We start from the raw sequence: 12,853 nt of genomic DNA on the forward strand, positions 1-12,853 counted from the left end.
GCTGGGAAAGGACTTTGAAAGTCTAAAGAGCAGAACTGATATTATCACTCTGATGTCTCGCCTCCCTGATTCCAGCGTTTTATTCTCTCCTTTTGACCTCTTGTAACCAAGCCCCTTCACACCCCTTGCCTTACTTGAGTGTCAAAGCAACCTTTGTATGGATGGGATTATTACTGCCCCATTTCACAGCTGCAGACTGAGGCCAGGAGAAAGGCAGTGCCTCATCACACAGCAAGCCAGGAGTGCCTGGTGTCCATGCCATTTCTGGACCCTGAAAAAACCCTCCCCAAAAATTGTGGCCCCAGAAGCCCCAGCAGCACCTCTGTGTTGCCTAGCCTTTGGCTGCCTTCAACTACCAGAGGCAGAGCTAATTTTTCCTTCAGCCACCTGGTGTGGGGAAGGAGGGAGATTCATTAAGGATTCCTCACTGAGGGTGAATTTGTCGCCAAACCCAGGATGTTTTGTATAAACACCTTCTGGTTCAGAAATGCAGGCACAGGCCCTGAGAAGGAAAGGGGGATGTTTGCCAAAGCAGAAATGGGGCTCACCAGGCATCCCTCGGCCTGGACCCCAGCACTGCGTCTCCTCTACCTTGGGACCCACAGAGGGCTGGACCAGGTTGACCCTTGACCCCTACCACATGGGCCTGGATGGGGAGAGGCTGAGGGAGGCTCCCACATTAGCAGCTTCTTGGCGGTAACTGGCCTTTAGAGGCCACCCCTGGCCACTGGAAATGTTGGGGAGGGGAATCATAGTCATTTCCAAGACTTTGAAATGGTCAGACCCAGAAAGACTCTCGGAGAGCATTTCAATTTCAGAGCCGTTTATTTCACAATTATGTATTGACTTCCCAGGCCCTGTGATAGGGATTCTGCCATGAGCAAAACTGGACATGGTCCCTGCTCTCAGGAATCTCCCAGTCTGGTGAGAGAAACAATCAACATAAAACAGGTAAATATATCATATGTCAGGTGGTAAAAAGTGCTACCAAAAAAATAGCAGCTTGATGTGGGGGCTCACACCTGTAATCCCAATACTTTGGGAGGCCAAAGTGGAGAATTACTTGAACCCAGGAGTTCGAGACCAGCCTGGGAAACATAGCAAGACCCCCATCTCTACCAAAAAAATAAAAATTAAAAAATTAGCCAGATGTAGTGGTGTGCGGCTGTTGTCTCAGCTACTCAGGAGGCTGAGGTGGGAGGATCACTTGAGCACAGGAGTTCAAGGCTGCAGTGAGCTACAATCGTGCCACTGTACCCCAGCCTGGGTGACAGAGTGAGACCCTTTCTCTAAAAAAGAAAAGAAAAAGAGAGAGAAAGAAAGAAAAAGAAAGAAAGAAGGAAAGAAAGAAAGAAAAAGAAAGAAAGAAAGAAAGGAAGGAAGGAAGGAAGAAAGGAGGGAAGGAAGGAAGGAGAAAAGAAAAGATAAGAAAAGAAAAGATAGCACAGGACAAGGTGGAGATGGAATAATGGAGGGGCTATTTGAGATAAGCTGGTCAGAGAGGGTGTCTTTGAGGAGATGGCATTTGAACAGAAGTGTGGAGGAGATGAGGGGTGAGCCTTGTGGATATCTAGGGGAAGAGCATTCCAGGCAGAGGGAACAGCCAGTGTATTTGAATAGAATTAGTGAGGGGGAGAGGGTAGGACAGAGAGGAGAAGGAGACATTGAGCACACAGGGCTGTGGAAGGCGCTGGCAGTGCCCCACCCAAAATCCACTAGGGCCTCTCCAGAGGTCACCTGCAGACACTGCTGTGTATGCCTGTGGCTTCCTGCTTCTCTCTGCTCATGGATGCAGGTTGAGAGGGGAATGCAGTGAATTAATATCCACGAGTGTGAACTCCTACCAAGAAAAGAGAGTCGTTAGTGGCTGTATACTCTAGCTTCTTTGCCCCTCTGTGAGAGACCCAAGAGGAGGCTGCTATAATCATCTAGGCAGGAGAGGGTGGCCACTGCACCAAGAGATAGCAGTGGGGGTGGTGACCAGTGGTGGGATTCTCAGGGCCTTTGCACATACTCCCCCATCGTTCTGGATTAATTTTCTCCCATGCCTTTATTCACGTGTAACTATTCCATATCCCCCACTGCTCAGCTTGGGGTTACCTCCTCCTGAGGGTCAAGAGTCCTCTCTGGGCCCCCACAGTTTTTTGGACTTCCCTTGTCTCTGTACTTCCCATACCATCTTTGTTCTCTAAACACCTTGCTTTGTAATCATGAGCTCCCTAGGGCAGAGACCTTGTCTGTCTTGTTCACTGGAAAAGTGTCCCCCTCTCTGGGTCATCACCCACCTCCCTGCTGCTGCTCACACAAGCCAGGCATGGTCCTGCCTCAGGGTCTTTCCACTGGCTGCTGCCTCTGCCTGCACTTTTCCCTGATGTCTACATGGTTCCTTCCCTCACCATCTACCAGTTTTTTTTTTTTGTTTTTTTTTTTTAATATGGAGTCTCACTCTGTTACCCAGGCTGGAGTGCAGTGGCACAATCTTGGCTCACTGCAACCTCCACCTCCTGGGTTCAAGTGATTCTCCTGCCTCAGCCTCCTGAATAGCTTGGATTACAGGTGTGTGCCACCATGCTCAGCTAATTTTTGTATTTTTTTAGTAAAGACAGGGGTCTCACCACATTGGCCAGGCTGGTCTCAAACTCCTGACCTCAGGTAATTTGCTTGCCTCGGCCTTCCGAAGTGCTGAGAATACAGGCATGAGTCACCACGTCTGGCCCAGTCTTTTCTTAAATGGCACCTTTTCAATGGAGCCTGCCCTGACCACCATGTTTAAAATGCAACTTCTGCCCCTCCTGCTACTCCTGATCAACTTCCTCTGCTCTAGTTTTTCTTTTTCTTTCTTTTCATCATAACTTTTGTCACCTCCCAGCATGCCATATAATTTACTTATGGTTATTGTTCATCTCCCTCTGCTAGAAGAGAGGCTCCTTGAGGGCAGGAATCTTTCATTCATTTCTTCACTGATGTCTCTCAAATGTCTAGAACAGTGCCTGGCTCCCACAGTAGGTGCTTGATAAACAATTTTGAATGAATGAATGAATGAATGAGCAGAGTCAGAATTCTACTTAAGGCAGATTCTCTCTGAGGCCAGATTCTTAAAGGTGAGGGCTGGGATCAGGCCTTATCCACTAAAGTAAGGGGATTGGGTTTGTTCTCAGATCCTGGGAAGCTGCTGGAGGGTGCTGAGCAGGCACAGATATGATTGGGTTTACCTTGTGAAAGCCCCTGTGGCTCTGGTGATAGGATGGGTGAAGAGGGGCAAGTGTGGTGCATTCCTCTGAGATACGTGTGTATGTGTTGAGCGGACGGGAGGGTGAAAATGGGAGCTTGGGGAGGTGACAGGGCTGGAGCTGCACTGAGAGAGCAGTGAGAGGAACCCCTTTAATGTCCGGATTCTCCAAGCAGCCTGGGTGGCTGCCCTACCAGCTCTGGCTGGGCCTCCCAGCTGCTGAGAACATGCTCCTATGCTGCAGATGGGCTGTGTGCTCGCCTGGGTGGTCCCTAGCTCCTCCCTCCACTTCCTTTGCACCCTTGTGGGCTTGGTGGGTGGAAGACAGGCTTCCACCCTGTCTCCTCCCCGACCCCGAGAATAATCCCTTACATTCATGGGATTCTCCTCGCGCCCTCACTTCATCCTCCCACATCCCTGGGTAACACAAAAATCTGAATCCCACTGGGCAGATGAGGACATTGAGGTCAGGCAAGGGGATGGGACCCTCCCAAGGTCATGCAGCCAGATGGGGACACCAGGTGGGGACATGTCTCCCAACTCCCCACGCCTCCATTTTCACTAGGCAACAGATGGCCCATGGCTTGACTTGAAAAATCTTAAGTGATCCCAAAGAGAGTGCAAGCCCAGAACATTCCAGTCCTCCTTGAGCTGGTTTTTACTACTACCTTTTAATACCAAATTCATTCATTTTAATTTCTATAAATGGATTCTTCTTACGGAAACTCAAAACATTACAGAGAAGACTAAGCTCTTTTTTACCCCCCTCCCCCTCTTCTCAGTTCCCTCTAGTATCCCAGTTTGGGTGTGTCTTTTCAAAACTGTGATATGCATTTAAAGACATAGCTGTGAACCCAGAGAAAACCCACAGGACTATTGTGAGATGGTAGGACAGGAAGGCAGGTGGAGGGCATTGCACACAAACCTAGTGCTTCGCAGCATTGCTCTTGGACAGCTTTGATTGACATTTAGATCTCTTTTCTATTTTCTAATAGCTGCAAAATATTCTATAGTGAGGCCAGCACAGTGGCTCACGCCTATAATCCCAGCATTTTGGGAGGATGAGGGGGGCATATCACTTGAGCTCAGAAATTCAAAACCAGCCTGGGCAACATGGCAAAACCCTGTCTCTACAAAAAATACAAAAAGTAGCCAGGCATGGTGGTACACACCTGTAGTCTCAGCTACTCAGGGGGCTGAGGCAGAAGTTGCAGTGAGCCAAGATTGCACCACTGCACTCAAGCCTGGGCAACAGAGCAAGATCCTTCCTCAAATATATAAATATATATTCTGTAGTATATATATATATATATATATATATATATTCTGTAGTATATTAGCCATATAGTCCATTTGTTTATCTCATTTTCTACATTGAAATTTACGTTTCATTTTCATACACTGTAGTACAGTGGGTTGAGTTAATCCTGCCTCTCAGTTCTTAGCACGTGGTCATGATTTAGTCTGCAAGGACTCTTTCTTGTTTATATCATTTTCTCCCACCTCCACTCACTTTTAACCTCACTGAAACCCTCTCTACTGTATTTGATATGTCCTTAAATACTCAGAATTTCTTGCAAAATGTGTCATGTTGTTTTATGTGTTTCTGTGTTTTAAAACTTCTTAGCGGGACCAGGAGCAGTGGCTCACGCCTGTAATCCCAGCACTTTGGGAGGCCGAGGTGGGTGGATCACCTGAGGTAAGGAATTAGAGACCAGGCTGGCCAACATTGCAAAACCCCATCTCTACTGAAAATAGAAAAATTAGCCTGGTGTGGTGGCACACGCCTGTAATCCCAGCTACTCAGGAGGCTGAGGCAGAATCGCTTGAACCCAGGAGATGGAGGTTGTAGTGAGCTGAGATCGTGCCACTGCACTCCAGCCTGGGTGACAGAGCGACACTCCGTCTCAAAACAAAAATACATAAATAAATACCAAACCACATACCCGGTTTATTAGTATCAACTGAAACTGAGCATACCTAACAATTCCAGTCCTATCATTGGGTGTAATTCCACACAATAGAAACGCATACCTACATGTACCCAAAGACACACACAGAGATGTTCTCAGCTCACTGCAGCCTCTGCCTCCCAGGTTCAAGCGATTCTTGTGCCTCAGCCTCCAAAGTAGCTGGGACTACAGACATGCACCACCACACCTGGCTAATTTTTGTATTTTTTGTAGAGATGAGGTTTCGCCAGGTTGGCCAGGCTGGTCTCGAACTCCTGGCCTCAAGTAATCCTCCTGCCCTGGCCTCCCAAAGTGTTGGGATTACAGGCATGAGCCACCGCTCCCGACCCTGGGCATGTGTTTTGAATCCACATAAACATTATTGAGTTGTAAGTCATGTTCGTCTCCTCCTTTTATTTTTTATTTTTGCCTCTCCTGATGTTTCTCAGATCTCTCCATGCACTCTAGCACTCTAGGTACCTCTAGCTCCTTACTCCTCCAGCTCCAGAGAACTGCAGAGCTGCCTCTACCTCATTTCACTTGTCCACTCTCTTGATTATGGACACCTGAGTTGCTTTCTGCCCCTATCAACACACACAGTGCCACACTGGACATCCTATGTGGTATTGCCTTGTCATAGGGCACACACACACTTCTTCTTCCTTTTTTTTCTTTCTTTTTTTTTTTTGAGACAGGGTCTCACTCTGTTGCCCAGGCTGAGTGCAGTGCCCTGATCACAGCCCACTGCAGCCTCAAACTCCCGGGCTCAGGTGATCCTCCTGCCTCAGCCTCCCAAGTAGCCAGGATTACAGGCACACACCCCACCATACCTGGCTAATTTTTAAAAATTTTTAGTAGAGACAAGGTCTCACCATGTTGCCCAGGATGGTCTCAGACTCCTGAGCTCAAGCGATCCTCCCACCTTGGCCTCCTAAAGTGCTGGGATTACAGGCATGAGCCACCGCGCCCAGCCTTCTTTTTCCTAAATGCTGCCACGTTTCTCTCCAGGATGGCTTCCTCATTTTCACTCCTACCGGTGATGCACATCTTCGCCAACTTTGGGCATTTCCACCTCTCTATGGCCTGCCAGTGTGGTGGCTGTAAGTAATGTATTTACTCAGCCCGTCTCTTGTGCATAGACATTTAAGTTGTTTCCACCTTTGCAGATGATACAAACTGCTGCAATCATCCTTCAGGGACATGCTTCTTTGTACTTTTCTCTGAGTTCAATTTCTTTTCTGCCTCATCTTCCTCCACTCTTCTTGAACGCCAGTTCCTAAACACATCCTAACTTTCCCAGCTCTTTCCCTGAGCTCAGGCAGTGCCTTCTGCCAGAAATATCTTTTGTTAAGTGTTTACTCTTCCCTTAAGGACCCTCCTCCTAGAAGGCCCTGCCCCACCCCTGCCACCAAGAGGGTTGCTCTTCCTCAGCTCTCCCAGAGTGACTTTCATTCCCTTTTCTCCTGGCATCAGATACTTTCCTGTTTTGGACAAGAGCAGTTTTTTTGTTGTTATTCATGGTTTTGGCTTTCTCACCAGCCCAAAAGCCCATTGAGCCCAGGGGTTCCATAGGCTTCCTCGAAGGTGCTCTGGGGGGCTCAGGAGAGGTCTGTCGAATGACTGAGGCCGTGACCTAATCATGGGAATTAAGGGTACATTCTCCCTTTCTCTCTCTCCCTCTTCTTCTCCCCTCTCTCCTGCCTCTCATCCCTACCCCTTAACCAACCAGAACTTTTCAGGAGTAGCTAGTTCCACTGGAAAGAGGATGGAACATTCAGTCAAGACTCGCCCTCTCTTGGGTGGGCACAGGCAGCTCCACCCATCTGGAAAGTTAATGTGGGCCTCACTTATTCCCTCAGGTCAATGGCTATTAGTACCTGCACTCGGCCAGGCCCTGGGATCCAGTGGTACATAGGACAGGCCCAGTCCTGGACCTCACAGGCTTTCAGCCATGGGGACAAGATTGACACCATGCATGCACCCTCCTAATTGTGATAATGCTTGAATGAAAAGCTCAGAGTCCAGTGAAATTATATAGAGGGCGATCCTACCCTAAATCAGGGATGGAGGTGGAGGAGGCTTTCTTGAGAAAGTGATATTTAAGCAAGATTTAAGGATGAGTAGAAATGAACTAAGCAAATGGAGAGGCTATGGGTGGTGGGGGGTTGGGGCGGGGGTAGAGAAAGTGCTTCTGCCAGAGGGAACTGCAAGTGCAAAGGCACTGTGGCAGGAGGGAGCCAGGGGAAGACCAGTGTGTCTGGAGTCCAAGGAGAACAGAAAAAAAGGGGAAGAGAGGCTGTAAAGATAGACAGAAAGCCCTGGTCAACAAAGTAAAACTGGAAAGTGGACTCGTTCACTCAATAAATAATTATTGGATGCCCACTATTAGCCAGAAGCTGTGCTATAGAAGTGAACATGACAAAGTCCCTGTCCCCACGGAGCTCCCTGGGGACAGAGAAAGAATAGCTAACCTTTATAGAGGCCCTACTATGTGCCAGGAACTGTGCTGAGCACTTTGCATGCACTATTTGCATGCACTATTTCATTTCATCCTCACCACCACCCTATGAAGCAGGATACCCATTTTATTGAAGAGGAAACTGAGGCTTAGCAAGGGGTAGTGATTTACCCACCTTGAGGAGTCTTGAGGACTTATTGCAGGCCATTTAAAAAGGCCTTTTACAAGCACCCTCACTCAATGCTGGTGTATGGAGGATAACTTGGTACAGCCCCTATAGAGGGCAACTATCAAAATTATAAAACACACATGCTGTTCAATCAGCAAGTCTATCACTAGAAATTTCTTCTACAGATATCCAAAGTGGTGTGTCCACAAAGTCATTCACTGAAGTATTGTTGTAAAGGGCTGGAGAAAACCTAGCTGCCCGTGATTTAGGGGAATGATGAAGTGGATTGTGGTGTATGCATGCAATGGAATGTTGCCATACCATGAAAGAATAAGGGCCCCTCTATGCAGTGATAGGAAGCAGTCTCCAAAAATGCTGTTATGTGGGGAAACAAAGTATAGGACTGTATATAATTATGCTATCATTTGTTTTAAAATGGTGGTGGTAGGTATACAAATAGGAAGATGAGAGAGAGAAGAGACAGGCAGAGAGGGAGAGAGGGAGAGAGACAGACTCAAGAAACTAATAGCATTGATTGCCACTGGGAAGGGGAGCTGGTGGCTGGAGGATAGGGTAGGAGAGACACTTTTCAATGTGTCCCTTTTGTACCTTTGAGTTTTTAACCATGTGAATATACTGACCATTCACTAGATAAATAAATACAATTATGTTTATTGAAAGGACTTTCTGACTCTATGGGGAAGAAAGAGGCATTGGGATGAAGAAGACATCCCAGGCTTGTTGAGTTGAAGATGTCTTAGTGATTCCCTTTTTTCCGAATGAGGAAACTGAGGCCTACAGAGGCGAGGTGAATTGCTCAAGATCACCTGTGCAGGTAATGGCAGAACTAGGACTGGCTATTACCTGAATTGTAGTGCGGTGCCCTTTTCTGTCACACTGAGCATCTGCTATATGCTGGGCCCCACTAAGTGCTGAGGATACAGTGGTGAACAAGATAGGCATGACTGCTGCCTTCATGGAACTTACATTTTAGGCAAGAAACAAATAAATATGTATTATAATATCAGGTAGTGATCAATGCTATCAATGAAAAATAAGGCAAGTGAAAGGATAGAGAACGTAGGGGAATGGGAGAAATGATCGAGAAAAATCCCTCTGAAGAGGCAACATTTTAGAAAGGAGAAAGATGGAGCCTTGTGAATACCTGGGAGCACAGCAGGAACAAAAGCCCCATGGAAGGAAGAAGGTTGGCTTGTTAAAGGAGACAGTGTGGCTGGAACAGAGTGAGCAAGGGAAAGACAGTGGGAGATGAGGTCAGAGAAAGGGCCAGGAGACAGAATGTACACAGGGCTGAGGACTTTGGCTCAAAGTGAGGCAGGAAGCAGTCGGAGGTTCTAAGCAGATGTGGGATCTGATGACATTTCCCTTTTTAAAAGGCCCCTCTGGTTGAAGGTGGAGATTGAACATGAGGAGAGGAAAGAGGGGCTGCAGGGAACCCAGTGAGCAGGCAGGGGCAGTCCAGTTGTCCTGGAGAGAGGTGACAAGCCTGGGGCAGTGTCGTGGGGAGCAGAGATTGGTGTCCCCATCTGTCCAATATGGGAGTTGAACAAGATGTTCCTTTAGGGCCTTTGCAGCTTTGGGATTTGGTAATTTGGTGAACGACCTCAGAACATATCAACTAGGTGAGCCAGCCACACTGTTTTTCTTTTCTCACAATCTCCAGTTTCTCCCCTTGGGTTCTGGGTCTGAACAGACCCAGTGATCTGAGGCTTAGATCGGGGACTCCTGCCCACCCCTCCCTGCCAGCCTGCTCCTGTCCCCACCTCCCAGGGACAGATGGGTGGGCGGCAGGAGCAGCTGGGCCTTGATGCCTGCAGGGCCCTGGGGGAGGGAATTATCTAAGAGTTCATAACCCTGCTCTGCCTTCCAGATCTTGAGTTAAAAGCCCCACATGTCACAGCTCCAAGGGGCATGGGTTGGAGGGTGGCAAAAGAGGGGTAGGGCAAGACGCTTTTCAGTCCTGTAGCTGCCCACAGGGGTTCAGTAACCTGGGGTGCTGAGGACTCCAGGAAGCTATTAGGGCTGAGGCTGAAAGCTGGTTACCCTCAGGCTGCGTCTAACCTGCTGGCTTTTTTATTTGGCCTGAAAAGTGTTTGAGAAAAGTTGGAGCCAATGCTTAAAAATCAAGGAACTTTACAGTAAAATCCAGATTTCTGACTTCTCTTGAATAATTAAAAAATCTGACCAGACTGACCACCCATTCCCAATTACAACACCCCACAGGAGCTGAGTAGCAGCTGTCCCTATTATTATTTTATTTTATTAATAAGTAAATACATGCACATGATTCCAAAAAGAAATCATAAATTGGCATGTATCATGAAGTCTCCCTCCCATCCTTGTCTGCCCTTCTCCCCAGTTCCCCATTCAGTAATCTCTTTATTTTCTCATGTAAATTTCCAAAGTTTCTTTATGCATATATAAACACATAAAAATATAGATTATTATTCCCCTTTTCACCTAGCTTCATTCCCTATTCCCTGCCTTGCTTTTCCCTGAGGAGGTCTTTCTGTATTAGGACATAGAGAGCTTGCTGCTACACGCCATCGCGTTGTCAGAAGTCTCATGATTTATTTAGCTGGTCTCCCACTGATGGGCATTTGGGTCATTCCCACTATTTGCTTTTATAAACAATGCTGTATCAGTGTTCTCATGCATAGTTTGCACAGGTGCAAATATTTTAGTCGGAACTAAAGGAAGATTATTAGGAGCTGGTTCAAGCAGAGGGTGCAGTAGGCAAGAGCTGAACCCTCAGCAGGATCCCAAAGCAAGGCTAAGCAAGGAAACGTGATGAGGTCTGTTTGTAAAAGTGATTCCTGGCAAGGCACAGTGGTTCACGCTTGTAATCCCGGCACTTTGGGAGGCCAAGGCAGGAGGATTGCTTGAGCTCAGGAGTTTGAGACCAGACCGGGCAACAAAGCAAAATTCGTCTTTGCAAAAAAATGTTAAAGACTAGCTGGACATGGTGGTATGTGCCTATAGTCCCAGCTACTCAGGAGGCTGAGGTGGGAGTCCAAGAGTTTGAGGCTACAGTGAGCTATGATTGCGCCACCGCACTCCAGCCTAGGCAACAATAAAGAGTGATTCCCAACAAAGGTCAGGGATGTGGGGGACTAGGGAAAGGCTCCCAGATTGGCTCCTGCCACTTGCAAAAATATGGGACTTCTTTCTGGGCCTCAGAGTCCCTGCCTGTAAAATGAGAGAGGGGCTTGGAGAGCTGGATGAAATCCCAAAGGACTTTTCCAGTTCTGACCAGCTGTGGCCACCTTCTGTCTCCACACCAGACAGACTCAGCCTCTTCTCAGCCCTTGAACTTGCCTCGCTCCATCCTATTGCAGAGTGCTTGCCCAAACTGATCCCACCCTGGCCCCCACCACTGGAACATCACCTCTGTGCACTCCTATTGGTTTTTGTCTGAATTGCTGAACTGGCAGGCCACTCGGAACACACCAGCCCAAACCCCTTCAGGGTAGAGTCCCCTGTACGATACCCCAGACAGGTGGGTCACCCCCATACCTGATCCACACTTCAAATCCTTCTCCTTGTCACTCCCCTAAGTCACCTGAACTTTTAGCATAGAGTTCTTGAATGCCAACTCTGCTACTTCCTAACAAATGGCCTTGTGACAGTACCTCCCTGAATTTCAATTTCTACCTGAAAAATGGCTGGTTTGAGGATAACATGTGATGGTATTAGTAAAGTTCTTAGCACAGCTCCTGACACACAGAAAGGCTTAATAATTCCATAAGTCACTGCCCTTGTCTGAATAAGTTACCTTGTTTATAAAATGGAGAGAACTTATAGAACCTATTCTTTTTTTTTTTTTTTTTTTTTTGCGATGGTATCTCACTCTGTCACCCATGCTGGCATGCAGAAACATGATCATGGCTCACTACAGCCTCAACTTCCTGGGCTCCAGTGATCCTCCCATCTCAGCCTCTCTGATAGCTGGGACTACAGGTGCATGCCACCACACTCAGCTAATTTTTGTATATTTTGTAAAGATGGGGCCATATTGCCCAGGCTGTTCTCAAACTCCTGGGCTTGAACAATCCATCTGCCTCTGCTTCGTAAAGTGCTGGGCTACAGGCATGAGCCACCATGTCCAGCCTCAGAATTTATAGGGGTGATCACTCACTCACTTATTCATTCATTCATTAATTCATTCACTTAATGATTTTTGTAGAATACCTACTGAGTGCCCAGCATAGCACTGGGCACAAGGAGATTTGGTGGTGAAGAAAATAGATGAATTGTTTCAACCCTCATGGAGCTCCCAGGCAATTCCGAACAGGCAAACATACAAAGATAAATTGCCAGTGTGCTGATATTAAGAAGGAAAAAACAAAGATATTATGGAAGCTCATAACAGGGTTGTGTCAGGGAAACTTCTCTGTGAGATAAGGATCGGGGCATGGCTGGGTGGGAAAGCCAGGAGGGTTTCCTGAAGGAGACATCACCCTAGTCTAATAATTAGCTTTAATTATCCTCACCACAGCCCTAGAAGGAAGGCACTGGTTATCTCTCATTTTACTTTTCTCTGAAGTTAAGAGAAATTAAGTGACTTGCCCAAGGTGATGGAGCCAGGAAGGGATGAATGGGTTTTTGTTTTGTTTTGTTTTTGTTTTTGTTTTTTGAGATGGAGTATCGCTCTGTTGCCCAGGCGGGAGTGCAGTGGTCTGATCTTGGCTCACTGCAACCTCCGCTTCCCAGGTTCAAGCAATTCTCCTGCCTCAGCCTCCCAAGTATCTGGGACTACAGGTGTGCACAACCATGACCGGCTAATTTTTGTATTTTTAGTAGAGACGGGGTTTCACTATGTTGGCCAGGCTGGTCTCGAACTCCTGACCTCGTGATCCACCCGCCTCGGCCTCCCAAAGTGCTGGGATTACAGGTGTGAGCCACCATGCCTGGCCGATGAATGGGTTTTAAACCCAGATTTCCTGGCTGTGGAGTCTCAGACCTAAAAACCTGTCTTCTGCTGCCTCTTTGAATAGGCAAATCCTGGGATATAGAGCATCATG

This window comes from Pan troglodytes, chromosome 21 (assembly GCF_028858775.2).
Source record: "Pan troglodytes isolate AG18354 chromosome 21, NHGRI_mPanTro3-v2.0_pri, whole genome shotgun sequence".
Classification (NCBI taxonomy): domain Eukaryota; kingdom Metazoa; phylum Chordata; class Mammalia; order Primates; family Hominidae; genus Pan; species Pan troglodytes.